At 36.9% G+C, this 25,104-nt stretch overlaps 1 pseudogene; it reads right to left on the reverse strand.

Annotated features, from left to right (window-relative positions):
* Positions 1 to 24,721: 24,721 nt before the first annotated feature.
* LOC113253591 (U6 spliceosomal RNA) lies at positions 24,722 to 24,819 on the reverse strand (annotated as a pseudogene).
* Positions 24,820 to 25,104: the final 285 nt, after the last annotated feature.

Raw genomic sequence — 25,104 nt, forward strand, 5'->3', positions numbered from 1 at the left:
TGATTGTCTTTTAGCTGAGATATTGGTCTTCTCCTACCTTTGAATCTGGACTGGAACTTAACATCATTGGCTCTCCTGGTTCTCAGGCCTTTGGATTTGGACTGAAATTACACTATCAGCTCTCCTGGGTCTATAACAAGCCAACTGCAGATCTTGGAACTTCCTAACCTCCATAATTGTGTGGGCCAATTTCTTATAATAAAACTCTATCTCTCCATCTCTCTCCCTCACTAGACATAGATAAAGATATAGATAGGTATGTCTCCACATTTTTTATTGGCTCTGTTTCTTGGGGAACCCAGACTAATATCTAATACATACTGATTCCAACTAAACCAAAGCCCAAACTAACTTCCCTGGGGCTAGAGGCTAACTGCCCCAGGGGTTGGTACTTACCAGCATGTATGTCTGAGGATCAAGAGAGAAAGCCTTGAGCTCTTCTGCCTCTTTAGTAGTACTTCTATCCGAAAAAGTCATTTTCTAACCCCAAATCCTAAATAAATTTCCTTTATTTCCTTCTTGGTGTCTTAACCTTTCACTGGTCTTTAATTTCTATTGTTTCTTTAGCTGATGATTAATGTTTTTCTCAACAAAACTTATTATATTACATTTTTAAATTAGGGTAGAATATTACAGAGATATCTTGCCTCAAGTAGCTTAATAGTAGGGAAAGTTTTCATGTGGGAGTGTGTGTGTGTGTGTGTGCGTGTGTGTGTGTGTGTGTGTTAGACCATACATGGAAGCTGGTCCAGTTGATGATGGGCATCCAAAAACATGATATACATACATGTATTAATATATAATTCCATACATACACACATTTACATTAAAATATTGTTGAATTTCAGTTTATAAAGTAAATTTTTTATTTCACTATTTAGTTTTAAAGGAAGTCTTATAAATGCTTTTAAATATATCTTTTATTTATATATTAGATTAGACAGATCCAGAAAAATAAATGTCTTTTCCAAGAGTGCACTGTTAGATCTTGGGATTGAACTAAAAGCTTTTGAAATCTAATCAGTTTTCTTTCTCAAATATGTTGTATCAAGCAAGAAATAACTGAACACCTAATATGTATTAGATGTTATTCTATGCAAAGACAAAAGTGTGACTATTGCTTTTCAGGTCTTACAATCTGGTTGAGTGGATAATATAACTGATACTTTGTCTTCCTTATTACATGTCCACTAACATACATGTATTTTGCAATGTAATCCTTCGATTAACCTACAAAGTAGATCCCATATACATGGGAAGACCCTGAAGTTCAGTCAGTCAGGTAAACTGTGGATTCAACGCAAAGGATTTAAGACTGAACCCAGGTCCTTTTCCTCTCACTACATCAAGGTCTCTCAATGACTAAGAGTCAGTTCCAAATGAGGGAACTATCTTCAGTGTTCAGAGAAAACAGTCACCAAGTTTCTGTTCTTGGGCTGGGATTTTTTGAAATCAGTACAGAAAGAACATAATGCTGACTTCTTTATACAAAGGAAAGAGCCCTACTGCCTGTCTCTCTAAGTCAAAGCCACACTAATTCTCAAAGCTAGACTGTGTCCCAAGCACCTTGCAAGAAGTACATTATTGTTTAGCATCTTGTACCTCCCAAAGGCCAAGTAACGTGTGCTCATAAAACTCACAGACCCTTGATGGGGTATAGTCGCTTTGCTGTTAATTCAGAACAAACCATATTGTCTCAGCATTGGGTAATGCCAACTGACCTATTACAAAGCAGAAACACTTGATTGCAAACATGCTGTTTCCCATATATAAATGCATACAATACTTTTCATTTTGTCAAATGTAATGAAACCAAACCTGCCAGGAATTTTCTCAAGACAAAAATCATCCTGGGGTTGGAGATAATCAATTTATAATTTGAAGAGCAATTATTTGGGCCTCTAGTCTTCCAAAAGAGTGTAGTGGAACAAACATTCACAGCAAGAAAAATCAAGCATTTCACCTCTCCTCACATCTAAGGTTGAACCTCAGCTCTGGGGCATAACTCAAGATTTGATATTAAAGTGTTTCATTTGCAGCCAATTAGGCCTAGGATTAGATTTTGCAGCCTCCTTGCATATCAGGACAATAGTGCGATTTCCAGCAACCTTATTTCCACCCCCTTACCCCCTCACACATCCCTTCAGAACCATCACTGCCTTCATCAAAACAATTTCATTTGTACTTATGAAAGCGTTACAGCCGGTAAGCGGAAGGTACGGAACAAGCTTAACCACTGTAGCTTTTTTCCCATCTGAATATCACGAATCTTGTATCTCACTGTGGTGTAAGGTCTCTGATTACATCAACCTCTCCAAATTATGCTGAAATGAAGGCCATTCAATTTGCTACAATCAGTAACTTTCGAAAGAGCCCACATAATTGATTTCACAGTAATATAGGCATAGGTGACTGAGAGCCTCAGCTTCATTTAGACAATGTTTTCTTTCATTCCAAAGTGCAGTATTCAATAGAAATCAAATTTTTTTTTTTTTCCCAACAGTTGGCAGCTAAGCTTTGGCACATACAAAGTTTTTTTTTCTTCCTTTTTTTTTTTTTATGGTGCAGAAACATGAAAATTGAAATTAATGCCCAGGGTGATCTAATGGAAGTCGACAGGCGTTAGGTGAAATAACTTCTTTTTGGAGTTTGCCCTGATGAGGATTTCAGCCAGCAGGCAAGGAGCCATTCTGAATGCCACTCAGACCTCCAGCGACATTTGTTACTGAGGTAGTTTCTCAGCACCCAGCTGATGGAGACCTGTGATGTGAATGTGGCTTTTATTTCAAATGTTGCTCCCCCATTGTTTGCTTATTTATAGTGTGATCTGATTTTGACTACATTTTTGACCTATAACTATTTCCAGACGCACACACAACTTTGAATCAGCTGAGCTTCCTCCTTTCACCTTCAGATGGATAAAATGCACATGGAATGCTTACTTTTACTGCCCAAATTGGGAATTATCTGAAAGTTGTGAAGAAGAAGCAGGTTCTGAACCTAGAAAGTGTATAGTTAAATACTCTCGAAGTTTTCATTGAGGAGTTAGACAGATAATGAACTGTTAAATTCATGAATTCATTAGGCAGACCTTTGGATGGGGGTGGGAGAAATCATGACTTAACTCAACAGCCTGGCAACCTTGGATTAAATTCTCAGCTGTAACTTTGGCACCTATGTGACTATCTTCGCTGAATTTAGTTTACTTACTAATGTGATACTTCTTTTATAAAATTATTGTGAAAATTATATCCTTAATAATGGGTATACATTATGAATACAGAATATGTGCAGGGTACTAGCTAGGTGATCCTGGGTAACTTACAGGATCCTATGAACCTTAGTTTCCTTAGCTGTAAAATGGGAATAATAATGCCCCTTACAGTTTTTAAAAGAATCAAGTTATGTCTGTTAATTAGTTAATAACAGTATCTGACAATAATTATAAAAGATTTAATTATTATTATTATAAAATTGTATTTTATCACTCCAAATCTCCTTGTTTGATAACTGTCAGTGAACACGAGTAAGCAGTGAGTAAAGTTTCATGTTTAAATTCTGCATTTCCAAATCACAGCATACAGTACGTTTTTAAGGTAACCATAACAGAAAAGAAAGCGTATTCATTTAACTTATTTACAGAGTATTAATGTACAATTTTCAAATGTAATTTCCACTGGAAAATAAGGTACTGAACCAACAGTTCCGATATTTGGGGCACTTTTAGAAGTCATGATTGACTCTGATCCATTGGGACTGGGGGGGTGATAGCACCAGAATGAGCAAGGCAGTAAAAGTACAATAAGATGTAGAGTACAAGCAGGGCTGTGATCTAGCTGCGGTGTCTTTCATGGGAGAGGGACATATGTGACAGCATAGATGCCATGCCTTTTCTGTCTCTGGTTTGACCTGGTTTTGACTGTGTATCATCAGACTTTCACCATACACACTACCTAAAAATAAACCATGGTTTCTCATTTTATTTTTCTTTCTCTTTAGCTCCTCTTTTCTAGTGGCCCTTGATATCTACTGCATTAAGAAGACATTGGTTTCTATAAGTGACAAAGACTAATTTTCATCATTAAAAATCTTTATATGATTATGTGGTATTAATAAAATCAGAACTATATGCTAAAAGAGAGAGATTTAGAGAATATAGTAGATAAATAGTATTAGGAAACAAATGCAGAAGGAGTGCTTTTTAAAAAAAACAAAATTTAATATGACCTACAAAAAAAGTTTCTGCCATTACATGTTTAATATTATTATGTTAAACTGAAAAAAAGAAGTATCGATTTTTTCTGCATTAATGATCATTGCACATATATTTAATGAGTTATTTATAAATAACACAGTAATTCTAAATAAAAACCAACTATGCCACATCATCTGAAAATACTTTTTCTACCCAATAGCCTTAATGTAAAACTTAGCATGAGGCTCAAGGCACATTTTTTGAGAGAAAAACAAGACTGATCTCCTTAGATGCTGAAAGTGGAGACTACGGTGATGAAGAAAGTTAAGATTATGAACCAAAAACACAGCAAAATCCAGTCAAAGATGTCACCAGTGATCGAGAATTTTCCTAGGGAATTCCACCATTCATTCTCTCATTCATATATTCATATAACAAAACTGTTCAAATGTTTTATTAGTGAGGCAACTCAGATCTCAAAAAACTGGTCAAAATATATTTGATTAAACTAAATGATTCATATGGTTCAAAAATGCATTTAATTTCAAAGTGAAATCAAAGAGATAGTTCACAGTAAAGATTCAGACCGCATTTTCAACATCATAATTTTTAAATTTAATGACAAAATTTTTCATTTGGAAATATATAATTTCCTAGACTGAAAAATCTTTCTAAAGTTGTCTCATGTCAATTACTCACTGAGTAGTATTGGCTATTTATTTGTCTCTCTGGACCTACTTCTCACCCTTTTCCATCATGTTTATGCCCCAAGAGACCAATCTTCATAAACTCAAGGGTAACTTCTTCTGGCTTCCTATTGGGTTTGGCCTAAGGAGGATACCTGTAGAAGACTAAAAGACAGGAATGTTGAGTTGGGGTATTCATTCTTCTTGCTCTTGTCTAGCCAAGATGCCACAGGTTGGTTGTGTGCCTCTACCAAAAGCCACAATTTCTGTTCGATATTCCTCCCCTACAGCTCCTCTTTCCACTTACTCCTCTTGACCTTTCAGGGGTGGTGAAGATTCTTCACCATCACTAGTCTTGGAATACAGCGTCATTCATTATCGGTTTCTCTTAATCCTGCCTGTATATTTTCTAAAGGTTCCTTATTAATTTCTCCTCAATTACTCCATTTGAGTACACCATCTACTTCTTGATGAGACGTTGAGTGGTACCTTGAAATAGAAGATGCTGGTTCTTCCCTTAGGTGTAGCTTCCCCCACCCAGGTTGTTCTATTGACTGGCCTACATTAACATTCTCAGATACAAAGTGAGGGACAGACTAGAAGAAACTTCCAATAGCAATGTGAATTAGTCTAGGCTCTAGAAGGTCCTAGGCTAGGAAGGATGGCCAGGAGGAAAAGCAGTGACAGATTGTCATTCCATATGCTCATACCAGGCATCATAAGAATAGCAATTTTATAACTTGCTTTTTAATTTAATGTATGATTTAATCATTTTGTCATATTCTTAAGGCTTCATTGTAAACATCATTTTGGCTACATATTATTCCAAATTAAAGGCTGGGTTTCTAAGATTCATAAATTATGGAAGTATAAGAAACATCTTTCAATTTTATTTGCTATTCTCCTTCTCCCATTCCTACAATGCAGTGTCCAGTTGCGCATGTTGTAGAACTTCCCAAAGGAACTCTATGGCTGAATGAATGTATAAACTCAGGTTTTTCCCAAAGATGCCTGTATTCATCTTAGCCCCTCTACCTAGGATGCAAGTATCTTCTTCACTTGGTTTCATACAGTTGAGTCAATAGCTTCATGAGGGATCCAATCTAGGTTAAGCCGTATATTTTAAAAGAGGCTCCTGTGACTTACCTTACAGGAGTGAGCAGTGTAAGGAGTTACACACACATGGCAGTTAGAAGTGAATAGATATTTTGGGAGCTTTCATAGCATACTGGATGGTTGTCAGATCCAGTGAAAAATGGTTTCTGGGTAAAATGTGACTGACTTCATTAAACCTGCACCTAGTACACAGTGGAACTCGAGTCCACTGCGTCAGAGTCTGGTAAGAGATAGGGGTTGCAGGCAATACAACACTGACATTAAACCATAAAGAAAGATAAGAGCAATCAACAGAGTAAAAAACTCTAAGGGGTAATTTGATTTTGTTAGTTAGAAAACCTAGAACTCCCCTACTCCCTTCAAAAAAAATTTTTTTAAAGGATGTAAAGAATAGAAAATAGTACTGCACAATCTTATAAGGGACCAAAACTGCCTTTGAATATCCATAATGGCTTATACAGAATTGGGTGCAAAGTGTGTCTCCTCTCTACTTGCTCTCTCTTCCTTAATCTGGGCCAGGCATATACTGGTGTGAAATTCTGGTAATCATTGGTCTTTGGGTGCATGGATCAGAAATGCAGAGACATCACCACATTGCCATTCCACCACACTGCCATTCTCCCAACAGGGGATCTTTCCAAGAGTGCAAAGCTAGTTAGACCAATCAACCTTTTCTCACATCAACCCCACTTTCAGATACATTTGAGAGCTGTTTAAATAAAGAGGTCACCCTCTCTTCTGGAGGCTTTGACTTTAGGAGAGTCAATTTAAAAAAATATATCCTTCTGCAAAAAGCACTTCCTCATCCCACTTGGGTACAGAAAATCTGGCCTTTCCGTAAATTAGTTTTTATATATATATATAATTGTATATATTTTATATATATTTATATATTTTATATATATATAAAATTAAGAGTTGTTTGTTGTGATTTGGTGTGTATATGTATGTTGCGCTTATTTGTTTTTTTACTAGAACATGGGAGTTCAATTATAAACTAGCCAGGAAATATATTTCGACACAGCAAATTTGAGCAGCATTAAAGTTTATGCTGCTTAAATCACTTCAGATTGCAGGATATTCAGATCTCTGAATTTTATGATAATGTCAAGAGAGCTTCTGGTGAGTTCCATTAATTTTTTTGGTATTGTTTAATTTTACATGAGTAAATATAATTACTCCTTTTGTCATGAAGAGCAAGTTCTAATACCAATTTATAATTCATGGAGCTAATTATGTTAACGAGAAGGCAATCTTTCCTCAGCTATCTCCACTGTAATTTTAAAGGATTTTGATTTTTTCCCCTTTCCTCTACAATTTCTCTTCCAGCTATGAAAAGGAAGCGTACACAATTCATCTGTGATATAATTATTTACCATGGCAACAGTTTGTGAATGGGACTGGGAAGTTGCACAGAAGGAGAAAGCAGCTTAAGGGAAACAGCCGAAAAAATCCTTTCAAGACAAGTGAGGAGGCCTTTCAGGTGGGGATGGATTTTGTTTTCCTGACATTTTAAGGAGGGGCTCAGGTTTGCCTGACATTGTAAAACTGCTGTTGATACTGGACTAAGAGTCCGTTTTCTACAGCCGCATCTCAGAAAGTCAGTCTGATTAAGAGAGTGGCACAAATGGCAAGCCCACACCTCCCTCCTGCATTTGAATCCACAGCCCCCGGAGGGGGAAGGGAGAGTGTTTGCTGCTTAATTATCGGATGGCATTGCCAGGGGACATTTGGGGAAAAAAGAGACTCAGTTCCTCGCATTCCTAAAATGAGAATAAGCTCCAACTCTGCTCAGCAACAAAAATCTTCCTTCTTGGGGCGCCTGGGTGGCTCAGTCCTTAAGCGTCTGCCTTCAGCTCAGGGCATGATCCTGGAGTCCTGGGATCGAGCCCCACATCAGGCTCCTCCGCTGTGAGCCTGCTTCTTCCTCTCCCACTCTCCCTGCTTGTGTTCCCTCTCTCGCTGGCTGTCTCTATCTCTGTCAAATAAACAAATAAAATCTTAAAAAAAAAAAAAAAAATCTTCCTTCTTGGGGAACATACAGATTCTGAGGGAAGTAAAGAAAATCCATCAGAATCCACTGGTCCAATCTCTGGGCTTCACCGGAGGCTCCACAAACTCTCTCTTCATCTCCCCTGTTCAATGGGATATTGATGATTTTATCTCCAATTGTGTAATGCCAATGAATATAATCAATATTCTTCAAAAGAACACTAGCATGCATGTTAAAATAATAATAATATCAAAATATAAGCCACTTTTCCTGGGTGTTTGCAGGCTTATGTTCTTTTTACCTGCAAGCAATGTTACTTCTCATATTTTTCCTTTCTTTCAGTGTTCAGCAATAACTAACATCTAGCTTTAGCTGAAGTATTCTTGATTGCATGATAAAATTACTTCTGTTCAATATTCCAGGATGTTAATTGCATCAAGAGCTGTGGGAAAAGCTCACAACTGGGAGCTGTATGAGTAGAAAGCTCCAGAGAGCTTGATCTTCTCAGAAACATACATAAACAGGATGAGGCTGGAAAGAGTTTGGCCATACAACATTTTAAATTGAAAACATTAAAAAAAATACAATTTGACTGAACAAAATGTAGAGTTCTTATGTTCTAGCTGCAGAACCAGCAGAGCCACTTCATGAGATGACTGTACTGGTCTGAGCTCTTGCTGGCATTGCTGCATTTGGAGGGCTGACATTTGTACATGCCCATGGCATGCCTGGAGTCTAGTACCAAGCATTGCTCTTCTGGTGTTCTGCTTAAACTGGATTGAACATTGGGTTGTGCAAACTAAACAGAGAAAAATAGATTTCCCTTCTGGGAGAAGGACAAGTGAAGCACAACATAGTTTCACAGGATAATAGAACAGGAACTGACCTTTGAGATCCATATTCCCATTTCTTCATCTTAATAGATAAGAAAATTGAGTTTCTAGGAGGTTAAAAGACTAACTTTAGGTCTCTGAAACTTCTTACCTCCAGGCTGTAATTGCTCATTCAAGCAAGATGTACAAATAGGAAACACAGAAAAAACTTTACAATCAAGCACAGGAAATACACTTATACAAGAAGGACAAATTCCACAGAAATTTAGAGAAGGAAATATTAATTGTGCTGGTCAGTCAGGGCAGACTTCATGGAAGAGGGGGCCCTGCCATGAACCACACATGATATATGGGATTTCATTTTGGGGAGAAAAGGAGGTGGTCCTTTCCCAAGGATCAGAACATGAAGCCTGCCCTTGAGTTTGCCATGAGCAATACTGTTGATGAAAACCTGTAATAACTGCAGCTTTACCTTTTTTGCCTTGTGGCCTAGACAAGGAATAATGGAGGTTATTTTTCAAAAGTAAAGGCGATTGATGCCCATAGGAAAAGGGAAACTATTCTTAATTCAGTCTCTACAATTAGGATTAGTTGAAGTGTGATATTACTAAAAAGTTAGTTGAATCCTTTAACCACACCCCATCTAACCAACCCAGATATCTCCCTTTCATTATTGATGAGATCATCATTTCAGCAACCCCAGCCTTCAAGTGACTCCTCAATCTATCTCCACCATGAGGTTGTATGCATAACTTCAGCCCTCTTGCTATATCTGGATTGTCTTTTTCTTTCTTTCTTTCTTCCTTTTTTTTTTTGTTTTGTTTTGTTTTGTTCCTTTAATTGCTCATGTCCTTCCCTCATGTATTCTCATCCTGTTACTGCTGACTTTCTCAAAACTCATTTACTTGCCTAGACCTTTCCCTGTTTAGAAATTCCTCCTTTGGACAAAACCCCCTCTTGTTAAGGTGCCCTGTTCTATCAGTGTATTTTTTAGGAAAATGAAAGCAAATAATGAATTTATTCACATGAAGTTGTTTATGTCTAAAAATGACTAAAAAAACCCCAGAAAACAGGAGGCTGCCTTCAGAAAGCTGAGGTCTGCGAGGAACAGGATCTCTCTGGTATGAAGGGGAAGGCAGTCTTACTATTGAAGACTGAACAAAAGAAAAGAGAAGAAGCAATGGTTGGCTGTGCTTATCCCGGCACTATTCAAGAGAAAAGGAGATTTACTCTAAGGATGCTGGCTATCTCAGCTCCTTAAGGCAGTCCTGGATTTGGGGAAGATAGTCTTGGCTATACCTACTCTATCAGTAAGAAGGTGAAGAGTTGAATTCACCTTTACTTCCCTGGGGATTCCTTGATCATGAGCACAAGCTTTGGTTTAGGATTTTGCTGGTTTACCTATGATGTCTACATTAGTCATGTGACCCTGCATGTTCCAAATCCTGTTGTATTATTATTTCTCACTGTGAATTACATAAATCAGCACTCTGATCTAGTAAAACAATCCCACAAACTTAGTGCATATGCAAGTGACGGTATGTCTCTGTAAGTGACAGGACCACAATCAACTAATATAAATTAGGTTTCAGCACCAATAAGGCTGAGAGTCCACCCCAGGTCCAGAGTGAATGGCCCAGAACAATGAGGCCAATCCTTGAGTCCTCATGGACCAGACCTTACTGGCCTTTCCCAACATAATTTCTACCATGTTTTATATCTTTGGTTGTGTTTGAGAGCATATATTCTTTTCTCCAAGAAATAATAGAAAATATTATTTTGGAGCCCTTGGAAATACAATGTTTTCATTTAAATTTATGATTTCCTAATAATGGACTTTTAGACAATGAGGGAGATTAGTGGTAAAGATACTTTGATTGAGGGGCGCCTGGGTGGCGCAGTCGTTAAGCGTCTGCTTTTGGCTCAGGGCGTGATCCCAGTGTTCTGGGATCGAGCCCTACATCAGGCTACTCCGCTGGGAGCCTGCTTCTTCCTCTCCCACTCCCCCTGCCTGTGTTCCCTCTCTCGCTGGCTGTCTCTCTGTCAAATAAATAAATAAATAAAATCTTAAAAAAAAAAAAAAAAGATACTTTGATTGGGCCAGTGCACCTGCTTCCCTGGGGCCCAGCTAAACCCTAGTGCACAGGCAACACTTATTCTGTGTATAAAGTTATCCCTGGTGATAATTTTACTCTTCTATGTACATGTGGCTTGTGACTCTTCAAAATGTTACATTGAGCGTGTCAAGCTGGACATTGGGGATCCTTCTGCACTTAATGGGGTAAATATACAGTCTGTGCTCCTGCAACAACTAGATGTTTCTGTGCTTTGGGGTAGAAGTGAAGGGAAAGAATATTCTGATTGGAATCACAGCATGCCTGTATGCAAATCAACAGTTAAAGGCTACTCTGTAATTACGCTAAAATGACCCACTGTTAAAAATTTCTCTTGTCCTTTTCTTGACCCTCAGGTAAAGAAGAAGTGGTTGTTAAGTGGCATTGACCATCTATGTCCTCATCCATGAGGCAGCTCAGGCTATCACTGTTGCAAAATGGTATGTCCCAGCCCTGTGTCCAGATGGCTAGTTTAAAGCATCATGAAGTGAAATGAAAAAAAAAAAGAGGAAAACATTAGCAGACAGAATTGTAGCTTATTCTTGGAAAATTAGAAGATGCACCCTTTGATTCCTTTGTGGCTCCCCACCCCCACCCCCAAGTGGTTTAGAATTAAAATGGGGACAAAAAAAGTCTCTAGATTTATTTGGCTCTGCCATATTAACCATAAAAAAGATCTAGCCTGTTCCAATCTTAACCCAGCAGTAAACTATAAATCCAACTTCCCCTCTCTGCTGGGGAAATAAAATCCAAATACAGTAGCATCCAAATAATTATCAAGAGTTGAGCTCTGCTGGCAGGGTGCAATGTACAAGATTCAATTTTAACTAGTGATTACAGACCGGCAACCTTCTAGCCCTGAATGTCAAACGGCCATGTCACTTTCTCCTGTCACGGAGTATGTCAGGACTCACCGCAGCCTGGTGACTTTTCATCAGAGGTAATGAATCTTGTACTCCTGAGATGGGAAATGTCACTGTGGCTCCCCGCCCCTCCCTCTCCCCCTACCTCACCCCTCATTCCCTTCCTGCCACCTGTCTAGGTCCCAATAATTAGGAAAAGAATGCTGTGTGTGACATTGCTTCTCACCTCCCCACCAGGGCCCTGCTACTGTCGATTTAAATTGTGTGGTCAGTACTCAACCCGCAACCATACGTGATGAAATGGCTACCTCAGTAGACGGTTTACAGGGCTGGAGTCTCATGTATCACGTTCCCTTGTCCTTGAGCAATAAAATGGAAAAACAGTTAAGCTCTGACCTTACAGCCTATATGGTCTGGGGCTCCAGTCCAACTTCTGATAACTTGCCTTTAAATCTTTCAAACTTGGGAGTTTTTTGTTTCTGACCTTTCTGCTGCTCACTGCCATTTGGGACATCAATGAGGGTGGAGCCTAGAAGGTCTGTGTGGGTGGTGACAGAGAAGGAGAGGACACGGTTTGTGATGTCATCTTTTAACTGCAGAGTTCAGCGTCTAACATAAAAAGAAACTGGACAAGCATTTTATGTTTTTTTTTGACCCAGTGGAAACACAGATGACATACATACACATGTAGCTACTGGTTTCTGAAAACTACTTCTTGAATTTCTTAAATTCATAATATAAATCCTAGAATCTTAGAGGTTTGGAAGGAGTACATATGAATTGAATTAGAACTATTTCTATTAGTGATAAGATAATTCCCCTTATCTTTTATGCATTTCATCATTTTTGAGAATATTGAATACCTATTATGTTCAACATAATATTGCTACTTATTAAGGATATAATAAAGCAATATATGGCATGATCCCTGCCTCAGTTAATTTGAGCAATAAGACACATGTATGGTAAGTATAAAATTAGGAAATATGTAGTAACTGAAAGGAGACAGTCTTCCTAGTATGGATAACAATGCCCACAAGACATAAGTGAGTTAAAGTCATCTCAGATGATAGAACAGACATAAAACCATATATGGTCTGGAATCAACCAAGGAAAAGGTATCAAGGTAACAGTGCATGCAAAAACAGGATCACACTGTTTGTTAGTGCTAGGAACACCTCCATATCTGGCTGTAGTGATTAGGTATCCCATGGAACACAGCAGTAAATTATAGCTGGAGGTCAGTTAATCCATTGTCATCCAATATAAGTCAGACAGATGGGAAGGCAAAATCAAGGCTAATCATAGTGTCAAAGATGGTTCCAAAGGAGCTATGGGCCAGCTAGTTTCCCTTGCTAAGTAGGCATTTTGTTTTTCTTGAAAAGTTCAGGGCTCTTTTATGAGTCAAGATTCTAGAAGAAACACTTAAACCTTAATGTATCAGGACTTGTTAGAGAAAGTTTATTTCTAGATATGAGACTTGCCTTCCTTCCCCCTTCTTTTTTTTTTTTTTAATCCTCCCTCCCTCCCTCTCTCCCATATTATGTTCCAGACGTTGAACCAGGCATAAGCAATGAAACACTAAGCAAGGCCAACAGGCTTCTTGTCATAATGTAGTCTAAAGCCTGGTGGAGAAAATGGGCAAGTATCCAGGCAATTACAATCCAATATGAGAGGAAAATGAGAGAGGCTGCAACATGCTAATGGGGCCCTAATAGGGGCACCTGGTCCAGACATAGGAAGGTAACAGGAAGAGCTTTCCAGAGGAGCCCCAAAGGTAAACAGGAAGTCTTTACCATTGATCCTCTAGGGAGCCATGAACCTCTGGGTAGATTTCAAGTTCTCTGAGCGGAGCCTGAAAGCTTCTCTATCAGCCACTAGAATGGGTCTCCTTGCTGGGGCAGATGGAAAATTACCCTTACTGCCATCAGTGTCTTTATCCTGTTATTTAACATGGCATTTAGAGGAGTTCTTTAAGGACAGAAAGGGGCTGAATTTGAGGCACATGTAATAGTCTGATCAAGGTTTTGTGTCATGATATTGCAAGACATAAGCATACCTTCTCCTTCATCTTCTCTGCCATTACAAATTCTTACAACTAGACTGGGTAGTAAAGTTAGAAATTTTTCCAAACCATCTCCCCCAAGCATTACAGAAAGTTGATTTTCTAGTATTTATTCTCCCCATATCTATTTTTTACATTTGTTTTTATTTTTGTTTTAAATTCATTCAAAAATCGAGAATCTATCATGTAGCAGGCCAAGTTCAAATATTGAGGGACCCAAGAATAAATAAAAACAAGAGTTTCTCTCCATTATGTAACCTGTAGTCTAGAAGGGGAGAGAGACGTAGACAAATAATCACAAAGCAATATGATGCCTATGATGAAATGGGAAGACGGACCCTGTATACTAAGTGGGGAATTGTGGTACAGCAAAAATTCATGGACCTTTAAAAAAATAGGCGTAAGTCAGTATACCTGTTTTTGTTAAATAAGTTGTAAGCTGCCTTTCCAAAATATAGAGGTAATTCTCCACTGATAAATAGTAGAACCATGTGTAGCTTTACAGATAGGGTAGGTGCTACTGTGGATCCTGTGATGATCCTGAACAGTGAGAAGTGAGGGAGGTGATAGGGGTGGCAAACAAAAAGAAGGTACCAGAATGCTCCCTAAGTACACAAGATGCATGACAGACATATATTTCAGGAGGCTTCTTATAAGCCAAACAGAATTAAATTGCAAATGTCCTCCTTTCATCACCAACCCTTAGGCCCTGATCTTTCTTATCTTTAAGTCAGGATGAATGAAATGCATTTCTTTGGGGGCAAACAGACTCGGTGCTCAGTGGAGCTAAGAAAGCTGATGTCTCAGTGTTCGTACAAGCAGTCACCAAAGGGACACAACCTCTTTGAATTGCAGGTGTGTCAGGGACAAAAGTGAGTGGTCACAGAGAAGTCAAACTCTTATTAACTGGCACACAGAACATATAAGAGAAGCTATTCTGTATGATACTGTAATGGTGGACACAGGTCATACACATTTGTCAAAACCCACAGAATATACAGCATAAAGAGTGAAACCTAATGGAAACTATAGACATTAGTTAATAATAATCTATTAATACTGGCTCATCAATTCTAACAAATGTACCACATTAATGCAGGATGTTAATAATAGAGGAAATGGGGTGGGTGCTGAGGGAGTATATGAGAGAACTCTCTATACTTTTCCTGCAATTTGTTGTAAACATAAAACTGCTTAAAAAGTATATTTAAAAAAAATACTTGTTACACTATATAGTGGTTATTCATATAATCTTGGTCTTCTTCTTAGTCTATAAGCTACGAGATGTTTGTATTCTTTAAATTTTCTATTTGGTAACTTAATAAAAAATGTTGCATGATAAAAAGAAATCTAGGGTTTAGGAAATGCTTCTCTGTTATAAAATATAAGACTGAGATGCTTAGGAATTAGCAGGCAAAAGAAGAATGGCAGCAGTTTGAGTGAGTTCCAGACAGAGATGACACACTGTACAAAGGTCTGGGTGCAAAAGCAGGTTCATTTGACAATCTGAAAATACCTCTCCATTTGGAAGGCCTTTGAGGAACCTGCACCATGACCTTGGTCCATCGCTGTGGGAATATGTAAATGCAGCTCCTCCTGACTCCATACTCAATGTCCTGAGATAATCTTTCCTGGAATGTCTGTTTAGCTACATTCATCCTACTGTCTTTGATTCCAGAAGAATTAAAATTCTGATAATTGAAAAAAAAATACTCTTTTACTTGAAGCCAAAAAACAGCATCATGAATACCCTATTTAAATGCAAACTTCAGAAATTATATTTCAAATAGTCCTAAGAGGACTAATTAATAATTGTAAAGTGCTTTGAAGATGGCAAGTGCTAAATTAACGTCAATATTTATTTATTAATAATCAGAGGAGGTGATGCTGCCATCTTGAAGTTGCCTCTTTTACAATCAAGTACTGACTACTACCATGATTTCACCCTCTTAATTGCCTTCTCCAGCCACTATTGCCATGTGGGAATTTCAGACTTTATGCTTGTGTTTAGTATCTTATTATTTAAAAATACTGCCAGTTCTATATACATGACTGGAAAGAATTTCTACACTTAGTGAGCAGTGAAGCTATGCATTAGAATCAAAATTCAGGCATCAGATAAAAAGAAACTACACTTAATAGTTAACACTAAGCACAGTATCCATAGAGTAGGAGCTCAGTAACAAAGTTTTGAATGAATAAATTAATGAAAAACAAATTAACCCAGTTTCTTTTTATATAAAGTGTAAATGTTGCCTTTAGCCTCCACATCATATCTATTTGTATCACTTGGGAACCTACTTTGCATATTAACTGGAACTCAAAAACATGCTTCTTTATTTCTTGAATGCTACGTTTCAATCTTCACCACCATATATATTTTTTAGCAGTCCATATGCATGGTGTGTTACTTCCAATTGTGTTTGAGGGTGTGCCAGTGGAAAGAGAAGTTTTAAAAAAACTCAACAAATAATTAAAATATTTAAAATGTCCAAATAGCTGGCATCACTGAGATCAAATCCCAAGAGGGCTTCTTGGTTTTCTAATTTTAGAGTTAGCTATTTTGCACTGTCCACTATTTTGCCATCTCCATGGGGCTTTGCTCCATTCTTTATCACATACTCAATTATTTCCAGACAATTATATATATATATATATATATATATATATATATATATATATATATATATGTATATATATACACACACACACACACACACACACACATACACACACACACATGCTATATTATATATTTAGTTATAAAGCTTTCACACATAAGAGAAAAAAAGTAGCTGAAAAATTTAAAGGTAGTTATATAGGCCGAGAGAGCACATGACCCTTGATAGAAAACTGATTCTGAAGGAAGCAAGTAACCTGTACAGTCATTTCCATATAGGCAATTTAAAGAGTTTGCCAAGAGCTAAGTATGCTTCCTTTGTGACCAGCAATATTTTGTGGTCTAAGACACCATTCATTTATTACCATGTGACAGGTAAATGAAAATTCTACATGTTGGGAATACAACTGTAATGAGATAATCATTTATTTTTTTTCAAATTTGTAAATTTTATCTCATCTACCAGATAACTAGTTGCTTAAACAAGGGGCCGGTTCTTGGATTAATACTTGTGCATATTGCCAAAGATACACTCAGAATGGACTATGGCTGATTGATCAATATAAAAGAGACAGAAAATAATACAAGGCAGTCTACAGCTAAATTCTAACATTAATGCCACAGATGCATGGGAAGCCAGAAGGAGAATTTCCAACTTAACTATTTTGAAGGATTTTAATGCCCCATATTTAGTACAGAATTATGGAATGAAGTTTATTTATATAAAACAAGTTAGGTCCTAAGGCCAACTCAAATAACTGTACATGATGAAAACAATACTATTAAGCTTATTTTTCTGCCTTTACCTTACCTATCCTGTTATAATGTTCGATGCAACTTCCTATACCAGCTGGGTGGTTTCAATGGCTACCTTCCCACTCCTCCAAACATTTATTGCAAATATCCTTTGGGAAATGCTTGGCATCTCTTCACTGTCTATCACTTCTACTTCAATTTCCTTGCTTTTCTTTGGTTTCCCACACATTCAGCCTGTTGATTAAAAAGTGAATTTCTCTAAAATAAGCATTTAAATAAACATTCATTTCTTTTTGGTTTGGTGTCTCCCTATGAAGGCCTTTCAGACACACTCTGAAATTCACAAGCTATATGCCATGGTCATCCAGCAGGGCCTGACAACACAGTTACCTCAGGGAACCCATCTGTGGGGTAACGAGGGGCAGTTGAAGAGGATGGGGGAAGCTAACTCAAAATGTCATCCAAGAAGTTACCTGTAAATGATAAAATTATGTCTCAACTACTACAGAGAAATTATTTTAAAATAAAGTTATTAGAGATTCTCTGGAATTTTGTTTTTGTGGAAAACATTGTTCTAGTTTGAGGTGAATTTTTTGACTACCTTAATAGCCACCTCCTTTTGCTCTACATTTTTTCTCCTCTTCCTCAACTCATTATCACCACACTCGTGTTTCCTACTAAATAAGATCTTTCACCCATATTATGACATCCATTTTACAATTTTGTAGTAAGGATGTTTCCTTCCAGAGGGAAATCAACTATATTGAACTGCTGGATATTTTACTTCTCATATCTCTTATGTAGTCTCCTCAGTTTTATCCTCTTTCTTAAATTCCTAAAGCACTCCTGGTCATTCTCAGATTGTCATTTTAAAGATATGTATCCTAGTAAATACTCTGGATTTTCCAAGAAGGTAAATGTCAATCTTGGAAAATTTTCTTGAGGACAGGACCTGTGTTGTATGCTTTCATATCTTCTGCCATTACTGGCACAGAACTAGGTATATTAGAGATGATCAGATTTTATATAATATCTGATTGACAGATTTATTGACTGGCTGAATCTTTATGGTAGAGACTGTAGCAGAGACAATTGTTCTTTCAATTTGTTGTTGTGAGCTTGGTATAGATAGCCTAAATATAATTACAATAGAATTCTGAGGAAAAGAATTCTGAGAGAAAGACATCTAAGGAATAATACTGGATGTTATATGATGTAATTTGTAATTACAATGAAAACAGTTTCTATCATATTTTATAACCTCATGTAAATTAATATAAATTTGTGTTTTCCTCTTACTGTTACAATAAAACAATAATAAAAAAAAAAACCTTTCATTGCAAAGACACAGGAAGATTGTACAGTTTCCTATACACACACATTTGGACACGGACACACACACGGACACACACATGGACACACACACACACACACACACACACACACCTCTATATATCAAATAGATACCACAAGAAACACTAAGCATCTTTGTTAGGTCTTTGACAGCTAAATTAGATTAATTTAAGTTAAGTTAAATCAAATACCTTGCTTTGTATATTTAAGTTGCCATTCAAATAGTAAAGATTTTTCTGCCTGTCATTTAGAATGAATTCAGTACCACAAGTTTTCCATTGAATGAACAGAGCTAACTGAGGGCATCCAAGAAGAAACCTTCATAGATAATTGGCTCGCTCGGGGAGCTAGTGTAGCGGAACATGATTCCAGATTGAATCAAATTCTGGAGCTCTCCTGAAGAGAGGACTAAAGAATGGGGGGAAAACAAGGTTAGATGCCAATTAAAAAAATGATTTGTACTTTTACTTTTATCAATATGTATTTCTTTGCCTATAATACAAATGTCTTTATGAAAATACTTAAGAAAACTTGGTCTCTATTTTTCACATATTATGAATTAGAGTAAGAGCAAATTTCTGTTAACTGAAAGAATGGTGAGCACACAAATTAATCAGGATTCTATTTTCCCTTTTTTTAAAAATTTTCAAAAAAAAGCTAGTTTAATGGAGACTGGTAGAATTGCCACCATGACATTCATTAGGCACCTGGAAGTTCTACAAGGAAATTTACCTCTAATGAAATTCAACACATCACTGACAACATCAGAGATTAAAATGGGCTTTTGGTCCAAACAAATATTATTATTCTTGATGTGAAAAGATGAAATAAAATTACATTTACTCAATCAATTTTGTTTCATATTTGTGAATATAACCCTAAGATTAAAACTGGGCTTTCATCATTTACCCCAGCTAACTCTCTATTGTCTGTCTACCTATCCATCCATCCATCTATCCATTCATCCTTTATTTTTCATCATAATTTATTCACATTTCTAAAAACATACTCTTTTACCATTCATATTTATGTATTTTAAAAATACATTTTGGTGTCTATCTGTCTAAAGTCACACAATAACACCTCTAAAGACACAAAGACTTATCCATGCAAAGATATCTGAATACTCTGTGAATACAAGGATATTTGTCATCAGTTGTGTTGCTGGTCTGTATCATATACGGTCTACATCATAATCATAAAAACTGTGTTTCTGTTTTATAATCCTGAGGCTAGATACCTCTGTGATCAACTCATGAGGCTCCTTTTCTTTTTCATCACTCCGTCAAATGTGTATTTTCCTTATTCTTCTGCCAGGTCCTTGGTTCCTCTGAGGGTACTGCTTTATTCATTACTGAATTTTCTATAACATTAGCAGAATGAATTGTATATAACATATGCCTATTGTAGCTTTGATAAATTAATGAATCATTTGTGTCTGATTTCAATGGATGGGAGGAGACTGAAATTTCAACTTGAAACATTCTTTTCTACTTTTCCTATAAGTATACTAATGTTACTAACATGGTATATATGTTATATATAATACTGGATGCTACACTCTGTTTTATGTAACAATGCGATGTTACCTTTGTCTAAACAAACTGAACATTAAGTTTTACTGTTTTAGACCAAAGAATAGATGGTGTAAGGCCTCCACCTGATTGCTAAGTCCTATTCACTGCCGTCTTTGCAAGTACCACTCCTAAAAGTTGTGGAGTGCTCAGGCTGACAGCCCTGGCTGCAGTGTCTTCCCTTTCCTTACAATTCATCCAACCTCGCAATTCAAAGACCAAGCAGGTTCCAGTTGACCTATCTGTGTTATGAACATTGCAACCTATGTTGCTTGCTATTGTTATAGGAAGACATTTCCTTCTCTCACTCAGTGCACTTGGAAGTTAGAATTTAACAGATTCTTAGAACACTGAAGGTGATGACGATGAAAACAAAACAAAATAAAACACAGCCCTGCTGAGTAGAATAACTAAGCCATACAGAGCAATAGTTTGGGGTATTCTCTCTAATAACATGAGTGACTTTAACCACTGAATGACCTCTCCTTTGGCAAAATGGCTAAATGGAAGACTTTACTGTAAATTAAATACAGTGTAGGTGTATAAACAAACACACTGGCGAACAAAATACTTTAAAAGGTATAGTTATCTAAAGAAACATCAAGTGCTGAACTGAAAGGTCAGTGGTGATTCATGTTTTTTGTTACTTCTGAAAGAGGATTGGAAGAGTAGAAAAATATCTTCAAGTTCTCCTGTGAGAAAATCAATGGAAAGATCTGGAATTGTAATTAGGCAAGATGACTTACCAGATGGCATAATTTAATATTTTTATTAAGGAAGTATTTGCATTTTATAGGCAAGAAAGAGTGATTAACAGGAACTTTTGGCCACCTTTAGCACACTTTCAATAAATGGAAACTATGTCCTCCATGGCCATGATAGAACTGGCTGGCAAGCTGTCTTTATTTCTCATCCTAACACGTGCTCCCCAGTGTTACCTTGACTTTGTGGGTCCAAGGGCTAGGATGGAAAAAAATTTTAAACCACAGCAATAAATACATTGTATCCTTTCAGTTCTAAACAACTGATACTGCCACTTAGAACATACTGTCATTTCTTTCTTCTTTCCCATCACTCCATTAAATGTGCACTTATCTCTCTCCTGCCTTATAACAGGTTTCTTTGAGGGTAATGCCTTAGTCACTATCAAATTTCCCATAATTTTTACTATAATGCATTGCATAGTTTATGTCTATTAGATCTTTGATAAGCACATAAATCATTCATGTTCGGTTTTCAATGGATAAAATTAGGATGAGACTCAGATTTTACTTTCATATATTCTATTTTATAAAGTATCATTGTGCACAAAAGCACAGCTGAGAACGCTAGGCTTTAACTCTGATAAGCATGTAGGCCACTTTCAGGTGACTTTTTCCAATCTATTTCTCCCTGCTTCGGTATTCTCCAGCACTTCACACACCTTGTCCTACAAATACTTTAGCTCTGACCAACAGTTTTTCTCGGTAGATGCAATCTAGTATTTGACTCCAGCTTGATACACAGCACAGAACTCAAACTGGAGAAACCTCTTTTGCTCCTTCTTCTCCCCATCTACATTGGACCGTACCCATTGGTACACTCTTTCAAAAAAAAAAAAAAAAAAAAAAAGGAAAAAAAGAAACAAAGCAAAGAAAAGAAAAAACATTAAGAAATATGCAGTCAGAAGAGGTTTGGACATGTGAATAAGACAGACAAGGTTAGTAAAAATGAGAAGGTTCAAATCAGTTATCAGAAGGAGGAGGATGCTGAAGTGTGTAACAGACCCCAGAGTACATCATGAATAGCCTGGAAGTTTAGAGAGGGCAAAAGCAGGGTGAGTTAATAAAAGCAGGTGGACAGAAGGGAGATTTGGATGGATTATGAAAACCATGCTACTGTCAACACTGGACATTTGGAGTAGGCACGATCTTATACACCCAACACAGGATAGATGTAAGCACCAATAAATCACCAAGAGCACTTGTGAAAATATTTTTCAGAAGAACCAGATGTATTCTTACAAGAACTGAGGAAAACAACTTGGAGGATAATTATTGATGCAGGAAAGTATAAGAATAAAGCCTGAATTCAAGATTCTTTGATACGACATCTTCTAAAATGCAAACAGAAAACCTAAAATGTTTTAGCTTTTCTGATATTACTACTTTTATTATTTTTTAGTTTTTTTTTTTTAATTAAGTGACTGCAACTGGGTACACTAAAAAACAGAACTGCTAGTTTAATAATGGAATTTAGCATTGGTCATATCCAACTTTTTCCAAGACCCAGTGGGGGGAAAAAGATATGGCAAGAGAAAGGGCTATTCATTCAAATCATGACTTTCATCTGCCTTCTATTTTCCTATAACGTTCTTTTCAAACAGCTTAAGAACCATGAAAAGATGTCAATCGCCTGTGTCCAGGAAACAATAAAAAATATCCACCTGTGTTCGCACCATCCAGACTCATCTCCTACGGCCCTCAATGAGTACTTACGGATGACACTGCAAAAGTGCAAAGTGCAATCCACTCCTTGGTCTTCTTGCAAGTGCACAGGGTGATCTCTGGTTTGATATGGTGATCAAGCACCTGCATTTGCCTCTACTTCTCATTAAAATAAGTGAGCATAAAAACAGAATTAAACCCATAAAGCCAATAGGAAAGAGAATGGGAGAAGGGCCATCATTCAACATTATATGTCAAAGCATTTCTGGGAGATGAAAAATGAATGAGAACCATACAACTGAACAAGGAAGACTGAGGAATCTGCAGTCCAAAATTAACATAGGAAAGGATGGTAGGGAAAGAAGGAGCTAATTTGCTAGGCAGAACCCCAAAACTTCTGGAATAAAATTAAAAAGAATAGAGGGTAGGATTATGAAAGTGAGCCAAAACTGGTAGAGAAAAATAGAAAGTCTGACTGAAATTCTGTTTCTAGAACAAGAAGCCAATCACTTCCCTACTCCTCTCCTCTCTCCCCCACATTTCTATCTGGATATAGCAACAGTACCAGAAACCTCCCAGGGCTTCAAGGTAAAAGAAAACAAAGCAAATAATAATTACCGTAACAAAAACAATGACCCCTACGTTGTTAAGAAATGTAATGAATTGCATGGGGAGAATTAGGACTACTAGCTGGGTGCTAGCACCACAGAATAAATTTCTTCCCATTTTAGTAATCCCTTATCAAAAACCTGGCTCCTCAGTGATTTAAGTGCAGACCTGGCCAGGTCAGCCTCCTCAGTGAAGAAAAAATCTTGTAAGAACAAGCATGCAAATTTGGCAGCAGACAGGATCCAATCCACTCCCTGGAAAAGCCAACTCCATATTTCCTGTTTTAAAAATGCACAAATAACTTATAATCACTCACGCATATAAAGAAAATTAGCAGCATTAAAATGGCAAAATAAACAAAACAATCCCAGGGGAAACAGAAATAACTCATTGAAGAGAAGAAACTTGAAAAAAACTAATTAGTATTCTCAGAGAGATTTGAAAGATTATACCAAAAAAAAACAAAAACAAAACACAATAATACAATAAGGTAAAGTCAAAGAACTCTACATAAGTATAGAGCAAAAAGGACAAAGAAACAAAATATGTGATAAGATATAAAAGGCGTAAGAGGATAATCACCTAATCCAGATATCCAACAAACGTGAGTTCTAGAAGGAGAAAACAGAAAAGAGAAGGGGAAGAAATAAGCAAAATAAAACACAGGAAAATTCTGCACATGAATCTATTTAAAGGGTACCCTGCTTACATACAAGAATGGGTGAAAAAAAATACCTACTCTAAACATAACATTAGGAAATCTGAGAACATAAAAAGAAAAAGAAAAAAAAAAAAAACCAGCCATCTAAAGTTTTGCCAATTGCTGTGGCAGAGGACTGACAGCTGTACAGCCAGGTGCCCAGATCTGAGAATTACTTCCCTGCTGCTCAATTAATTGGCCAAACCCCTTGGCTTCATCAGCCACAAGGGGTACAAAGTTCAATAATCCCATGTACAAAAAAGGCAGAGAGGAGGAAAAATTATTTGTGAACAGCACCGATGTCTGCAACAATTGCTTCTACAAACCTTTATGAATAGTTTGTCTATGAAATTATTCTAGTACAATGAGGGTGAAAATTGAGATGTGCAGAAACATATTAATTTATATGAAGGTCAAAAGATAAGTTGAATAGGAGATACTTTTATATTTTTTATTGTGGTAAAACATACATAACAAAATTTACCATTTTAAGAATTTTTAAGTATATGCAGTTCAGTGGTATTAAGTATATTCACATTGTGACATAGGCATCATCATCATTCATCTCCAGAACTTTTTCATCTTCCCAAACTAAAACTCTGTAGTCATTAAACACCAACTCCTATTGCCCCCACTCCCCAGCCCCTGGCAATCACCATTCTACTTTCTGTCTCTATGATTTCATTACTATAGGTATCTCATATAAGTAGAATCATAGAATATTTGTCCTTTTGTCTCTGGCTTATTTCACTTAGCCTAACGTCTTCAAGGGTCTTCCCTTGAAGTCCAATCTTTTTTAAAGCTGAACAATATTCCATAAAAATATGCAATGCTTCATGAATTTGCATGTCATCCTTGAGCAGGGGCCATGCTAATCTCTTTCCAATTTTAGCATATGTGCTACTGAAGCAAGTACTAAAGATTTAGCCAACTGGAAAACTAAAATATTAACTAAGAGTTGAGTAGAGGAAGGGAAGTTGGGTTCATATAAGTAAGCCAGGTCTTCATCTTTAATAGACAGAAAATGATAATGCTTATGTTCCATAAATCAAGAAAAAGTCATACCAATACCTTATTTACAGCTATGGATGTAAACTCCACAGGAAGCAAAAATTTTAAAACTAACAAGAATAAGGACTAGGTAATTGGAGAGGTAGAGAGAGAGGGAAGTTATTTTAAGCATCACTGCATTACTGTTGTT

Source organism: Ursus arctos, unplaced genomic scaffold (assembly GCF_023065955.2).
Source record: "Ursus arctos isolate Adak ecotype North America unplaced genomic scaffold, UrsArc2.0 scaffold_17, whole genome shotgun sequence".
In the NCBI taxonomy this organism is placed as follows: Eukaryota; Metazoa; Chordata; class Mammalia; order Carnivora; family Ursidae; genus Ursus; species Ursus arctos.